We start from the raw sequence: 14,363 nt of genomic DNA on the forward strand, positions 1-14,363 counted from the left end.
ATTTCTTGAAAGATGGTGTCTAGGTTCTTTTTTTTTATCATGGCTTTCAGGTTGTCCAAATTTTTAGATTATCACTCCTGGATCTATTTTTCAGGTTTTTCCAATGAGATATTTCACATTGCCTTCTATTTTTTTTTCATTTGTTTGGATCTTTTTAATAGTATCTTGATTTCTCATAAAGTCCTTAGCTTCCAATTGCTCCAATATAATTTTGAAGGAATTATTCCCTTCAGTGAGTTTTTGAAATTCCTTTTCCATCTGGCCAATTTGACTTTTTAAGGCATTCTTCTTGTCATTGGCTTTTTAGGCCTCTTTTGCCATTTGAGTTAGTCTATTTTTTAAGGTGTTATTTTCTTCAGTATTTTTTGGGTCTCCTTTAGCAGGCTGTCAACTTGCTTTTCATGATTTTCTTGCATCATTCTCATTTTTCTTCCCAATTTTTCCTCTACTTCTCTCTCTGTCTCTCTGTCTCTGTCTCTCTCTGTCTCTCTGTCTCTCTCTCTCTCTGTCTCTCTCTCTCTCTCTCTCTCTCTCTCTCTCTCTTTCTCTGTCTCTCTCTCTCTCTCTTTCTCTCTCTTTTAAGCAACTGGGGTTAAGTAACTTGCTCAAGGTTACACGTCCAGTAATTTCTGGGTGTGGTGCTAAGTATCTGAGCCTGGATTCGATCCCCAGGTCATCCTGATCCTCCACTTCTCTTACTTGAGTTTCAAAATCCTTCTTGAGGGGTGGCCAGGTGGCGCAGTGAGTAAGAGCACTGGCCCCAGATTCGGGAGACTTGGGATTGGTTACGGCCTCAGATATTTAACACCCACACAAAAATAACTGGCCGTGTAACCTTGAACAAGTTACTTAACCCCAATTGCTTAAAAAAAAATCCTTCTTGAGCTCTTCCATGGCCTGTAACCAATTCATATTTTTCTTGGGAGCTTTTGATGTAGGAGTTCTGATTTCACTGTCTTCCTCCTGTTCTATGCATTGATCCTTTTTGTCCCCCAAAAAGGATTCTACGGTCTGATAGTGCTTCCTTTCCTTGTTCATCTTGCCAGTCAATTACTTGACTTTTGAGTTCTTTGCCACAGTAGAACTCTGCTTTCAGAATGGAGAGAGCTTTGTCCCAAATTGCTGGGATTTTCACAGCTCCTGGAGATATTAAGAGGGTGCCCTCTCTACAGACACCCTAAGCTCTGGCACACTGCCACACACCCCAGGACCACCACCCAAGACTGAGATCTAGATCCAAGCAGGTCAAAGCAAGAGCAATTACCCTCTGAATGGTTGCTTGGTCCCCCTATGATCTGCAGGCCACGAACTCTGGAGGTAGCCATTTGGCAGCAGCTGCAGCCACTGAACCTATGCCACCTCTTACCCCGGTGCCAGGGGCTGGACCATGCTCTTCCATCACCCAGTTACAACAGAGTTCCACACTGATCTTTTACTTTGTCTTTGGTGTTTATGGGTTGAGAAGTCTGGAAACCACCACAGCTGCTGGTGATTCACTCTCCTGAGGTATGCTCTGGCCACCATTGGTTGGGGCCACCCCAGGCTCAGTGAAGCTCACGTGGAACTGCGCTCAGTGGGGTAGACCCTTCTTATTGGCTTGCCAGGCTGGCTTCAGCAGGAGATTTGTTTCTGTCACTTTGTGGGTTCTGTAGCTCTAAAATTTGTTTAGAGTAATTTTTTTTTACAGGTATTGGAAAGTGGTTGGTGCAGGAGCTCACGCCAAGTTTCTGCTTTTATTCAGCCATCTTGGCTCTGCCCCTCCACACATAAATTTTTTAAAGAGCCATGTTTCTTTCCATGTATAGTATGAAATCAGCTCATTAGATATCAGGCACTAAGGGTTACACTGCCCTATGTGATAGTGAGGGTTGTAATTGTTTGCTTGGATTAGGTATGGAGCACTTGGAACGCAGATCCTACCTAGCTCATGTACTCTGGGGACAGCTTTCATATTCATGGTCCTTCAACTAAAACCTTACACATATTGTGGCAGAGCAGTGACCTGCAATTCTGGAAGACCTCACAGGCTCGGCAAAACAATGGCAGTTTCAATCAAACTGGGAAGGTTTCAGAAATGGGCAAAGAGCAGCCTAGCTAAATTCAGAAAGGTTCATTGCCCCAAGGATTGGTTACCAGGTAATGAATTTTGAGGGGACCAGGGCAACTCATGAAGACAGTCTCCCAAGACGGGGAACTTATCCCTGGACTCACCCCTCAGGCAGTCTAGTGAAGCCTGTGGACCTCTTCTCAGAATCATGCTTTTAAATACATAAAATAAAATACATGGGGTTGCAAAGAAAACCAACTATATTGAAATACAACTACCAAAATGTAAAAAAACAAAAAACAAAACCCAAGCTCATAGATCCCAGGTTAAGAACCTTTCTCCTCGAACATAGAAGGACTTTTTTTTTTTTTAAAGCAATTGGGGTTAAGTAACTTGCTCAAGGTTACACGGCCAGTTATTTCTGGGTGTGGTGCTGAGTATCTGAGCTCGGATTTGATCCCCAGGTCATCCCAACACTGGAGCCAGTGCTCTTACTTGCTAAGCCACCTGGCCACCCCCTTATAGAAGGACTTTAGTTTGCATTAAAAGATCAAGTATGTACCCCAATGATCCTAAGGGATCCTAGATATGAAAAATAAAATACTTTGACTCTTTGAAGATAGATGATTTCACTTAAGTATGAACTACTGCCTCCATTGACAAAGATTTTGTCTCCCCTGTTTCCTGATTATGGGTTTGGAGCCCTATAATTCTCTTGTTTGTGCATACAGCTGAGGGGGAGTAAGTGGGGTTTGGGAAGATAGGGGCAGGAGAGCAGGGGTTGCCATTCTCTGCATCTCTGAGGTTTTCAGGGAGGTGGCTTTGTTTTTGCTGCCAAAAGCTGCTTGGAGACATTGCTATAGTTCCAAGATATTTCTTTTTAGCTTGAAGAAGAGATCAAATCCTCCACTTTTAGAACTGAAGGGGACCTCAGAGATCTAGTTCAATCTTGTCATTTTACAGAAGAGGTAATTGAGACCCAAATGGGGAAATGACTTGGCTAAGGTCCCACAGCTCATCAGTGGGGGAGCTGAGTTTCATCCTCTTTCTCAGACTTCAGGCTGACTTCACTGGGAAATTCTTCAAGTTCACAAGAAGAATGCTCAGGGATTCTTGCCCCATGATCCACCCACCCTCCCCCTTTTCTACTTCTGTTCTGCCCCCCATTCCCTTCCTCCCACTCCATTCTTCCTTCCCTTCTCTCTCCCACATTTATAGCTCCCTCTCCTTATTTTTCATGTGGAGAAAAAAAGAAACATCTCAGTCCATCACCCCCTTTCAAAGACTCAGACTACCTCTGGGCCTTTGCGCCACTCTGGAAATGCATTCCCTCTACCTCCCCACCCCAGAGCTGCAATCTCTTATTCCAAGATACAACTCAGGCTTTTCCAGATCCCCAACGGCCTCCTCTCCCTAGACCTTGTATTTACTTGTATTTATTCTGCACACACTTACATATACTTGTTCTCTCCCTGCCAGAATGAAGTTCCTTGAGGGGAGGAATTGTTCTGATCTTTGTATATGGATCCTCAGACTGCAGCACAGTCCCAGGCACATAGTGTAGGAAGTCCTTAAAAAATGTGATTCATTGATCAATTGACTTGCTGTTCTTCAGGCCTTGAATGCTTCACATCCTACCCTACTCTTCCCACCTGAAAATAACCTGCCCAAGAGTGACCTCATATCAACACAGAGGGGCCTCAAACCCTACCTTCAGTGGAGCAAATTCCTACTCATTCCAACAGAGGGCATCTTTGATGTTGCTTCCACAAGAGTTAGAGCTCATTTTTGAATCCATGAGGAAATTGAGATCCAAAGAATTAAGTGACTTGTCCAAGGTCACACAGATAGAAAATGACTCACCCAGGATTCAAACTCAGACCCTCTGACTTCAAATCCAATGCTCTTTCCAATGTATCACACTGCCTCCATTGTAGCTAAGAATTTATATGTGTAGGGCATGAATAAGCCCTGTCATGGAATCACATAACCTGGTTCCAGACTTCTTGCCAAGCTATTTTGGTAGTGTTTTTTTTCCATACTTATCTTCCTCCTCAGGGTCAGTTCTCCACTGAAACTACCCACTGAGATTATCTTCCATTGCAGTGCCATCCCCTCTTACCATTTGACCTCAGTTCCAGGAAAAAGTTACCTCAAGCAGGACCTTTGATTACCAGGCAGTTACTTTCCACACAACTGGACCAAGTGACTGCAGGCCATGGTATATCTAGTATCAACAAACCGACCACTAAGTGCAGACCCTGGAGACTTCCCTTGCCTATTATCTTACTGAAAGGGGCCATTTCAAGTCATCCTGATCTATATCTTACCACTGGACACAGATGGCTTTGGAGGAGAAAGTGAGGCTGGTGACTTTGCACAGCCCTGCCTCACTTAAATCCAATTCACTTGCAAGTCATGGCACCATCTCCCTGATGTCATGGTCCTCTTGACAAACAACAATCCTACTGCAAGTACATGAGAGAGCTCACCACGTCCACCTGGCCTCAGTTACTTGACCATGCTTCTTTCTTGGTATAATGCTCCTGGCCCTGCCTTCTCCTGTAAACCCTCCCTAAAAGACTTCTAGCTCCTGCCTTGGGCCTCTGCTGATTAGTGAGAGCTCACTAGACCTAATCCACCTCAACCACTGTGAACAATAATCACACCATTCTTACCATTGCTCCTGGAAAGGGCACAAAATTCAGTAGCCCTATGGTTCCACTCACCATCTCTGTGACTTTATTCTTCCCTTGTTACTATTCCCCTACATTCATGTTGTTGTTCAGTTATTTTTCAGTTGTGTCTGAATCTCTATGACCCCATTTGGGGTTTTCTTGGCAGAGACACTGGAGTGCTTGGCTATTTACTTCTCTAGCTCATTCTACAGATGAGGAAACTGAGGCAAACAGGGTATAGTGACTTACCCAGGGTCACACAGTTAGTAAGTGTCTGAGGCCAGATTTGAACTCCGGAAGATGAGTCTTTCTGACTCCAGGCCCAGCACTCTATCCACTGTACCATCTAGCTCCTCTATATTCATTCTCTCCCCCATTAGAATGTAAGCTTCTTAGGAGGAGATTTTTCTTTTGTGTTTATATTTCCAGCATTTAGTCCTGTATCTAGAACCCAATAAAAAACTAAACAAATTTCCATTCATTCATTCATTGGTGGACTGTATCCATTCATACTTGTGGGCCATATTATCTAGGGTGCTATGAGCTTAGTATTGTCAAGCCCTAAAAACCTGATGTATTCTCTACCTTACCCCTCCCTACCTTCACTAGTAAGGGGCTTTGCTGTTTCTCCAGTAGTTTCTTCTCATCCTTTCATCTGTAAATCTGGTCCCTCCTCCTTTCCTCAGATTATCTGTGAAAGCATGTCACGGGGCCATTTGGTCATTTAGACAGGAGTATGATACCAATCGGTTTGAAATTTCCTTATTTAGCAGTTACAATACTAAGATGGCCTTTATTTGCTAAAATGACTTGGTATATTTTACTAAAAACTGATCCCATTGCCTGCATCCAACACGTCAGTCACCATACCCTGCCTGTGGTAGAAAAAGGGGTGGCTTTTTTTTGTCCTTTATTTTCACTGGTGGAGAGTGTTCTTCCATATATGCAATTAGCAATTTTCTTGCAATTCCTAGTCTTAGCTGCACTGGGGCTCTGAGAGGTTAGGTAAATTAAGTGCCCAGGGACACACAGCCAACAGGTATCAGAGACAGGAGCTGAACCCAGGTCCAGACTGAATGATGCTTGCTTGCATCCCAATACATTATGGAACTCTTAGGTTTGGCCTAACAGCTGTCCAGCAGGGGGCTCCTTTTTCCCATTCCAGGGTAGCCAGTCCCAATTTTTCAGTCAAAAGGGTGAGCTTTGCCTACTGGGAGGCAGAAAACCAGAACTTCTGATCTGGATGGGGTCTTTGGGGCCAGCTGGTCTAACCCCTGAGGATCAAGGAGGCTAAGTGAATAGCAAAGGATCACATACAGCTATTAAGTGTCACCACTGAGATTCAAACCCAGGTCCCCCAACTCTCAATCCCGCAAACTTCCTATGCTGCCTCTGGTGGCTTGGTTTTCATTGTCAGTTTTTACTGGCCCAGGAAGGCAAGCATAGTTCCCCTGTTCCTGGAACATGGGACAGGAGATGACGGCAGGTTGAGGTGGCAGCTTGGCCACCACAGGAGAACCATTCACTCCCTGTGGTTCCTACAGCTGCTGGCTCATTCATGTGCCACCTAAATCAGCCCCTCTAAGACTGCAAAGGATGCCGCTCCCATCCTATTGACAAAAAACTGTCAGCCTCTCTATCTCCACCAGACACCCAATAACCTTAGGAGTCATCTCAGACACGGCTTAACAGGTAGGCATTTGAGTCTAACTAATCTTGAGCTGTCAGACTCCACCCAAAGGCTTACTTTAGGGAAGCTTACCAACCTGACCACTGGCAGACAGAATACCCAGAGCAAGAAAACAAACACCACTCACTGTCTTGATCGCCATTCCCCCCAGGATGGGAACACCAGCAGAGCACTGAGACTCAAGCAATGGGAAGGCCACTGGGGGCCCCCAAACGGCCCCAACTGCACTGCCTGATTGCCCTGAGGATGGTATCTCAGCTTCTCTCTTCATCTCAAGTTGCTCTTGCTAGAGCTGTAAAGCAGAAGCTTCAAATACATTGCTTTCTAGCAGCCTGTGTGGGCATCTGACTGGCGAAGCACTCCTCTAAGGGAAGTGGCCATACCTGCTCCCTTCCCACAACCACATTTCTGCTGCCTTGCTTGCCCTGCTGTGCTAACAAACATGTTCAAAAGTGAAGTGGTTATTTTTACACCTCCCCACCCCCAAACTACCAACGCCTTCTGAATTCCCTATTTCTATCCATGGGACTAGTACACATCTAGGCACTGAGCTTCAAGTTTTGGCTTATCTTCTGTCGGCACTGCTTACAGCCCCCAACCAGGCAGCATCAGGGCATCAGCCGCCCTCTGTGAATAAGGAGAAACACGGAATTATCCAGGGACTTCTCACTGCTCCTTGGAATCCTCCTCCTCTTGTATCTCCTTCAGTGGATCTCTGCTTTTGGATAATTCTTGATTCCTGTTCCTCAGCCTGTTTGCCTTCTTCTGACCAGGTGCTCACCTGCCCAAAAGGGGGTCTTTGAACTGGGTTACTCATTCAGTAACTCACCTCAATGGCTTGCCTCTGAGCTCAACTATGCTTCCTGAAACCTGGTCTGCTCCTTGTTTGCCACTTAAGTAAACTACAAAGTGCCACAGGAACGTCAGCTATTGTTAGCTGGGAGTAAGTGGTAGGCCATGGCTTTGCAAGGGGGTAGGGTGGTGGACAGAAGCTTGCACTAGAGAGCTCCTATATAAGAAACAGCAACATGGCCACTTAAGAGTGCTGACCTTGGAGCAGGAAAGATCTGGGTTCAAATACTGCCTTGTACACTTACTTACTTGTATGACCCTGGACAAGTTACTTAAACTATTTGAGTCCTAATTTCTTCATATCATGAAATGAGAAGATTAGTCTAAATAGCACCTAAGATTCTAAGTCTAAATCTCTTCTCTCGTGAGGATGTATAATGTTTGGGACAAATCGTTGTTCATTTAAGGCCTTGATTTTGTTGACTTCCTTTGGTAATGGCACATGGAGGGCAGGGTACCATGCACACAGCTCCCCAGATTCATTGGTGGGAACTTGTTATAGCCCAGAAAACCCTTTGGTGTTTCAGTCTCAGTCAGTGAAAAAATATGCAGAAAAGAATGAAGTTCAAGATGCATTTAAATGGAAGTGCTGGTATTATAGTACAAAATTTAACATATACTTTAAAAACACCAAATTCCATGAAATTGAGATTGTTTCATATGCAATCCTCCTTTTCTTTAGATATGGAAAAGTTCATGCTTGTTGATTTTTAAGTGCATACTTTTCCAAAAATTAAAGAAAATATTTTGTCTAAGGCTTTCTGGTGACAGCTTTGCTTGTATCATTACTCTGTCCATTCAATTCCATTTTGGGGTTGTCAGTCTCCAGCCTCACTGTGGGGAGTCAGTGTTCCATTGACTGAGTTTGAGGGAATCAGTCTTGGCCCTTAGTTTGAGGCCATCAGTATGTGGAGTCCATGGGCTAGCCTACTTTGGTTTTTGTTTGTTTTGTTTTTTTGGAGGGGGGAAGGCAGGGCAATTGGGCTTAAGTGACTTGCCCAAGGTCACACAGCTAGAAGTGTGTCAAGTGTCTGAGGCTGAATTTGAACTCAGGTCCTCCTGACTCTAGGGCTGGTGCTCTATTCACTGCACCACCTACCTGCCCCATGGCTAGCCTACTTTGAAAGTGTCCGCTCCAGGGAAGTTGCTCTAATATACCATTTCCTGTTGTACCTATCCTTTGTTCTCTGCTCACTTGGGTGTCTGAAATGAAGCCATGAGGTCTTCCCTTCAAAACAACAAAAACCCTTATTACTACTTCCAATATTGAATGGACAACATGATTCTTTGGCAAATACTAGCAAAGGCCCTCAACAGTGCTAGGAACCAAGAGTGAGAAAAGTCCTACAAAGTGAACCAAAGACCTTTGGGTACTGATAATCTTTGACATAAAGGTTACATTTTGGGAGCTCAGCCACGATTATGCACTCAAGTATGTGCCATCTGCCTTTGGAATAGATATGCTTAGCTGTAACTGCTTGCAAATATCACAGCAGGCTGTGTACCTAGTACACCTTTATTGTGGTATATTGCAGTTTAAAATGAGCTACAGACTTCTATTTGTTAAAGTATTGGTGCTCTGGGATGAATACAGGCCTGTGCACAGCCTTGCTGGTTTTGTAAATACCACTCATGACACCATGGATGGGACTGCTCTGGAGCTTCTAGGCGGGTATAGGATATTAAATGTTCAGGAGGGAGGACAGTACAAATACGAGTGTTTTCAGAATCAATAGAACCACTCAAGTTTCTTAGAGGAATATCTGGAGAAGACACATGGAAAGTAACGACTTCCCACTTGTCTTTTCTCAAACACTGAATTCTTGAAGAGATTGATTACATTTTTAAGGAAGGAAGAACTATGTTAGATACAGTGAAGTTGTGAGAGTAGTAGACTGCTTTGCTGGCTGCAAGAACACTTCCACATCACCAGAAGTATTGGCACTGGTCCTGAGGCAAGTTCTGTGATAGATATGCTCACTTCCCAGAGTGAATTGCCATAATTTTCAGAAGGTGCTGTTGTGGAGAGTCAGCACGAGATAGCAGATCTGAGTGCTGGCCTTGGAATCAGAACATCTAGATTCCAGGCAGAATATTTAGTAGCTGTGTGATCCTGGTCATATTACTTAACCTCGTAGTGCTGAAGACAACCTCTTAGGCCTTATTTACTAAGTGACAGAATGCATTAATGGAAGGACTTCCCACAACCAGCAGGCATTTCCTTGCTGTGTGACTGTGGCCTGAGCACAGACAAGTGCTATAGTTATGCTGTGGACTGTCGTGCTAGGAGAAGAGATTCAAGTCCTGGCTGGTATCTGTTCCTGAGATGCCTTGAGAGTGATAGGTGTCAGATATAGAAAAGTGAAGATAACCACTGAGGGCCTCAGAAGGCCATCATTCGATATGCTGCATGTTTTAAAAATCAGAAGCCATATGTGAATGTTTGAGGTCATTGACTAAGCATCTGGGGGCATGGAGAGTGAGGATGACCACCATACCAAGTTCCCATGTATAATCCAAGGGGTGAGTGAAAGCTGCTACACAATATGGAAGATTGGTCTATGAGAGAGACAGTGGAGGTAGGAGGGCTTTTAAGAGGCAATGGCCACATCCAGGAAAGTAAAGATGAAAGGTGAAAGTAAAAAAAGAGGGGATGGGTAAGAAGGACATTGCAAAGGTAAAATTGCTAAGGAATTGTCAATCCAGGAAATAGTCTATTTTCCAAGAGTCTCTTTGTAAGTTTTCCATTTCCTCTCCCAAACCCTAACTTCCCTTCTGTATCCCCATCCCTCTCAAAAAACAAATAGTGCTGTAGAGTGGTGATTAAGACCAACAAACCACACTAAGGTTTACTCAGGTATTCAGAATAGAAAAAAGCCCCAAACAGGGTAGGGTGAATGGGGCTTAGTGTAGGGTGCCAAAATTTATAGGGTGTTGATAGCAATTGCAATCCTTTAGCAACAACCAAGCTTAACACATTATTAGCAACAATTATTATTTAAAATTGAAAGCTGCCAGATGGTGAAGGCTTCTTTCTCCATCTGCTTCACTCCAGGTGAGTTCCTCCACTGGCTTTTCCCCTCTGTGGTTTGCCCAAGAACTGTATAAAGGTTTACCCTGATCACATTTATGCACTCCTTGCCCCAGGCATAAAAATTGGTAGCTAAGGCTCTGAATATAGATGATGAACTGTTATTGGAACAATCACAAATATCTAAAATGAAGAACAAATCTTCCAGTTATTCACAACTGACAAAACTGATCAGGGAAGAAGAAAAGTGAGACATTAAAGAGAATGGCAGGAAGAAATGAATTTTAGCCATGGAGACCCTTCTGCTCTCGACTCAGGTAATAACAGTCACTGAGGAAGGAGCTGATTGAGGAAGTGTGGGCTTTGGAGATTACGCTCCAGGATGCTTTTCAATCTTCCAGTTCTGTTGTTGTAACTGGGGAGGCTCAGACTCTTGGGCCAAGGATGCCAGCCGCTGGAATTGTCCCAGGGTTTGCAAGTCATGTGTTTTAATGGAAATCAAATAGATACTTATGGACCACATGCACCCAAGAAGAGAACCGACCCCGAGCATTCAGTTGGAAGAAGAGGTACCAGAAACCGCTGATGGACAAAGGAATTTGGGGCAGAACCTATTCTGGTCATTGACTCTCACCAGAACTATTTCTCACAGGATCCTGGGCAACAATTGAGGGTAAAGAAATGTTCAATCGTCCTTGACAAGGAATCATCCTATGAGCAAAATTGGAGGCTTGTACCTTACAGATAATTAGCACCTTTAATTGAAAGAATATTTTCAATTCAATAAACATTTATTAAATGTTTATAATGTAAAAGATACTGGGAATACAGAAACAAAAATGAAAAACTTCCTGCCCTCAAGGAGATCATATTCTGGGGGGGGGAGGAGATGGTGGGAAGAGGGATACTTCTATATTTAGGTCAGTGCAATATAATTATGGAAGGAGAGAAACATTTCAAATTGGGGAAACAACAGGTTTCACAGAGAAAGTGGCACCTTAGGTGGGCCTTGAAGAATGACAAGAATTCTAAGAGATAAGACAGAGCCTTCTAGGCACAGGGGACAGGCTAGGGCAAAGCTCACAACTGAGAAATAGGCCAATTTAGATGAAACACAGGATATCACACACATTTAGAATCGACATAGTTCGTCTAGGAATGACTGCAAAGAGGACACAACCACCTTGATGGGCCTGGTCCCCTTGTGGCCCTGCTCAAGTTTCTGCTTTCACTGGGACAAATTCCTGCTCCATCTTTGTACCACCCAGTAAACAAGCACAGACTTGGAACCCGAATATTGTAACCATTCACATTTCAGGCACAGGAGCTTTGTAAGAGGGCAGTACTGGCAGGACCCCTGGAGAGTCTCTGTAGCTTAGCAGTTCAAAATTTAGCCTGAACCATGATCATCTTCCATGGTTCTTGAGAGATTTGATTTTAAGGACCCCTTGGCACTCAAGAAATGGAAGGATCACAAGAGGAGGAAACTCAGTGCTGGGTCTGGAGTGTTTTCACTAGTTTGGAGTGGGATGTGAAGTATATAGTGAACTATATATTTTTTTTATCTCCATGACCCCTTGCTATTCCTAGGATGGTCTCGAGGTGCTCCTCTGCTAGGTTTGACACAGAGTAAGTTAATTAATCTCTTTGGGTCTCATTTTTCTCATCTACAAAATGAGTGGGTTAGACAAAAAAATTTCTAAGGCCCTATCAAGCTCTCAATTCTATAATCCTTTATTGCTAAATCTTATAATCTTTATGAAGGATTGGGAAAATTAGATTGTACATATGGAAGTTTTTTTGCCTACTTTTAGTTTCTCTAGCCATAAGAAATAATATATCTCAGGCCTAAAACCCTTTCCAGACTTGTCCTTTCTCAAAAGCTAGGGTGTTCCTTTGAGATGGATCAAGGGTAGAAACTTAATTCTTCTCTAGATAAGATTACTTACCCATCTCCAAGAAGACAGTGAAGTCCAAACCTTAGGCCTCCTAAGGGGAGTGTCCTCTTTGGAAATTAAAAGTTAAGGTAATGATCATAAGGAAAAACTTTTCTTTTTTTTTGGAGGGCAATTGGGGTTAAGTGACTTGTCCAAAGTCACAGGGCTAGTAAGTGTGTCAAGTATCTGAGGACCATATTTGAACTCAGGTCCTCCTGATTCCTGGGGCGGTGCCCTATTCACTGCGCCACCCAGCCGCCCCAAGGAAAAACTTCAATCTTTGTGGGAACTGTTCTAGGAAGGACCTGAATTCTGGAATGCTTTGGAATATTAGCCTCAAACTGTATTTTTAACACATTATCATCTTTTCTTTATTCAAGATTCTTATAAATATTACCTCAAGTCATCTTGTAGCAGTCATGTTAGAGGACATAGGAGATGATGTCAGCTTGGATATCTCTTCAATAAAAATATTTCTGGCTGACTTGAGCCTAAATCTCAGAATATCACTACTATAAACTTTTTTTTGACATGTGTGAACTACCAAATCCCAAATAAACCAATACATTGAGCAGTGTTAAGTTATTAAGGGAAAAAGAAAGGAAACAGTATAACCATAGTTACTAGTATTTATATAGTGCTCTAAGGTTTGTAAAGTACTTTGCAGATATCTCCTTTTATCCTCAGCATTCTGGAGGGAGGTGCTATTATTCTCCCCATTTTACAGATGAGAAAATGGAGGCACAGCTTAAGTGACTTGCTCAGGATGACAGAGCTAGTGAATGTCTGAGCCTGAATTTGAACTCAGGTCTGACTCCAGGGCCAGAGCTCTATCCACTGTGTCACCAAGTAAAGTCATGGGCAAAAGGCAGGGCGAGATGTATAATGAACCAGTTAGAGGTGACTTGGTGGACCTGGTGGACTACAGGATTTATAAGTGGTAGAAAGGTGGGTTGAGGAGCGGCTGGGTGGCGCAGTGAGTAAAGCTCAGGTCCCAGAGTCAGGAGGACCTGAGTTCAGTTCCAACCTCAGACACTTAACACCCACACAAAAAAACTAGCCGTGTAACCTTGGGCAAGTTACTTAACCCCAACTGCCCTTCAAAAGGCAAAAAAAAAAAAAAAGGTGGGTTGAGATTGGATTAAGGCCATGGTACATTAAAGTTGGAAGGGACCCCTGAGACCATCTAGTACAAGCCCTTCACAGAACCCTAAAGCTTCAAGGGCAATCCCCACTACAACACATGCACAAAGTCATCGACCAGTAAAGGAAGGCCTCACCACCTGCTAAACTAGCCCTCTGTACTTCTGGGACAGCTCTTAAGTAGTACTATTTTCCTCCATTCCCCCCCCCCCCCCCCCCCACACACACATCCTCATTCCCCTTTGACCCTGCAGAATAAACCAAGTCCTTGCACATGGCAGGCCATCATACCCTTAGTCAGCTCTCATGTCCCTCCTAAATCACCTCTTCTTTAAGTTAAACATCCCAATTCCCTTAGCTGATCCTCTCATGGCAGACTCTTCCCTGCGCTGGTAGGCCCTCCTCTGGGGGGCCAGATACAGTCTGAGGTAGGGCCTCCAAATGTGTTCTCATGACAGTGCAGGATGGTGTGCCTAGCAAGCCCTCATGCTAGCTCCAAATCACAGTCGCTTTTATGGTTGCCACAGCTTATTGTTACATAAAATGGAGTCTGTAGTCTACCAAAACTGTCAGCCCTTTTTCCAACAAACTGCTGCCTAATGATGTCTCCCCTCATCCTGTACTGGTGAATTCAATTCAATCTTACACATACCAAAGTATAAGATTTTACATTTATCCTTATAGAATTTCATTTCATTAAATTCAGCCCAATGTTCCAGCCGGTTGAGAGCTTTTTGGACTTGACTCTTGTCATGAATTGTGGTAAGCTATCCTTCCCCGCTTTATGCCACCTTCAAATATGACAAGCATTCCATCTGTGCCTTGAACCAAATCTTTGATAAAAACGTATAACAGCCCAGAGATTAGCTCAGATCCCTGGGGCACCTCACTGGAGACCTCCTTCCAGGTTAATATTGAACCATTTATAACTATTCTCTTGAGTCATTGCTTTTTGAGTCCAACTAATCCAACCAGTTCTGAATCC

The sequence above is a fragment of the Petaurus breviceps genome, unplaced genomic scaffold, assembly GCF_028583685.1.
Source record: "Petaurus breviceps papuanus isolate PSGF00001 unplaced genomic scaffold, PetGlider_PUasm1.0 90825, whole genome shotgun sequence".
Classification (NCBI taxonomy): Eukaryota; Metazoa; Chordata; class Mammalia; order Diprotodontia; family Petauridae; genus Petaurus; species Petaurus breviceps.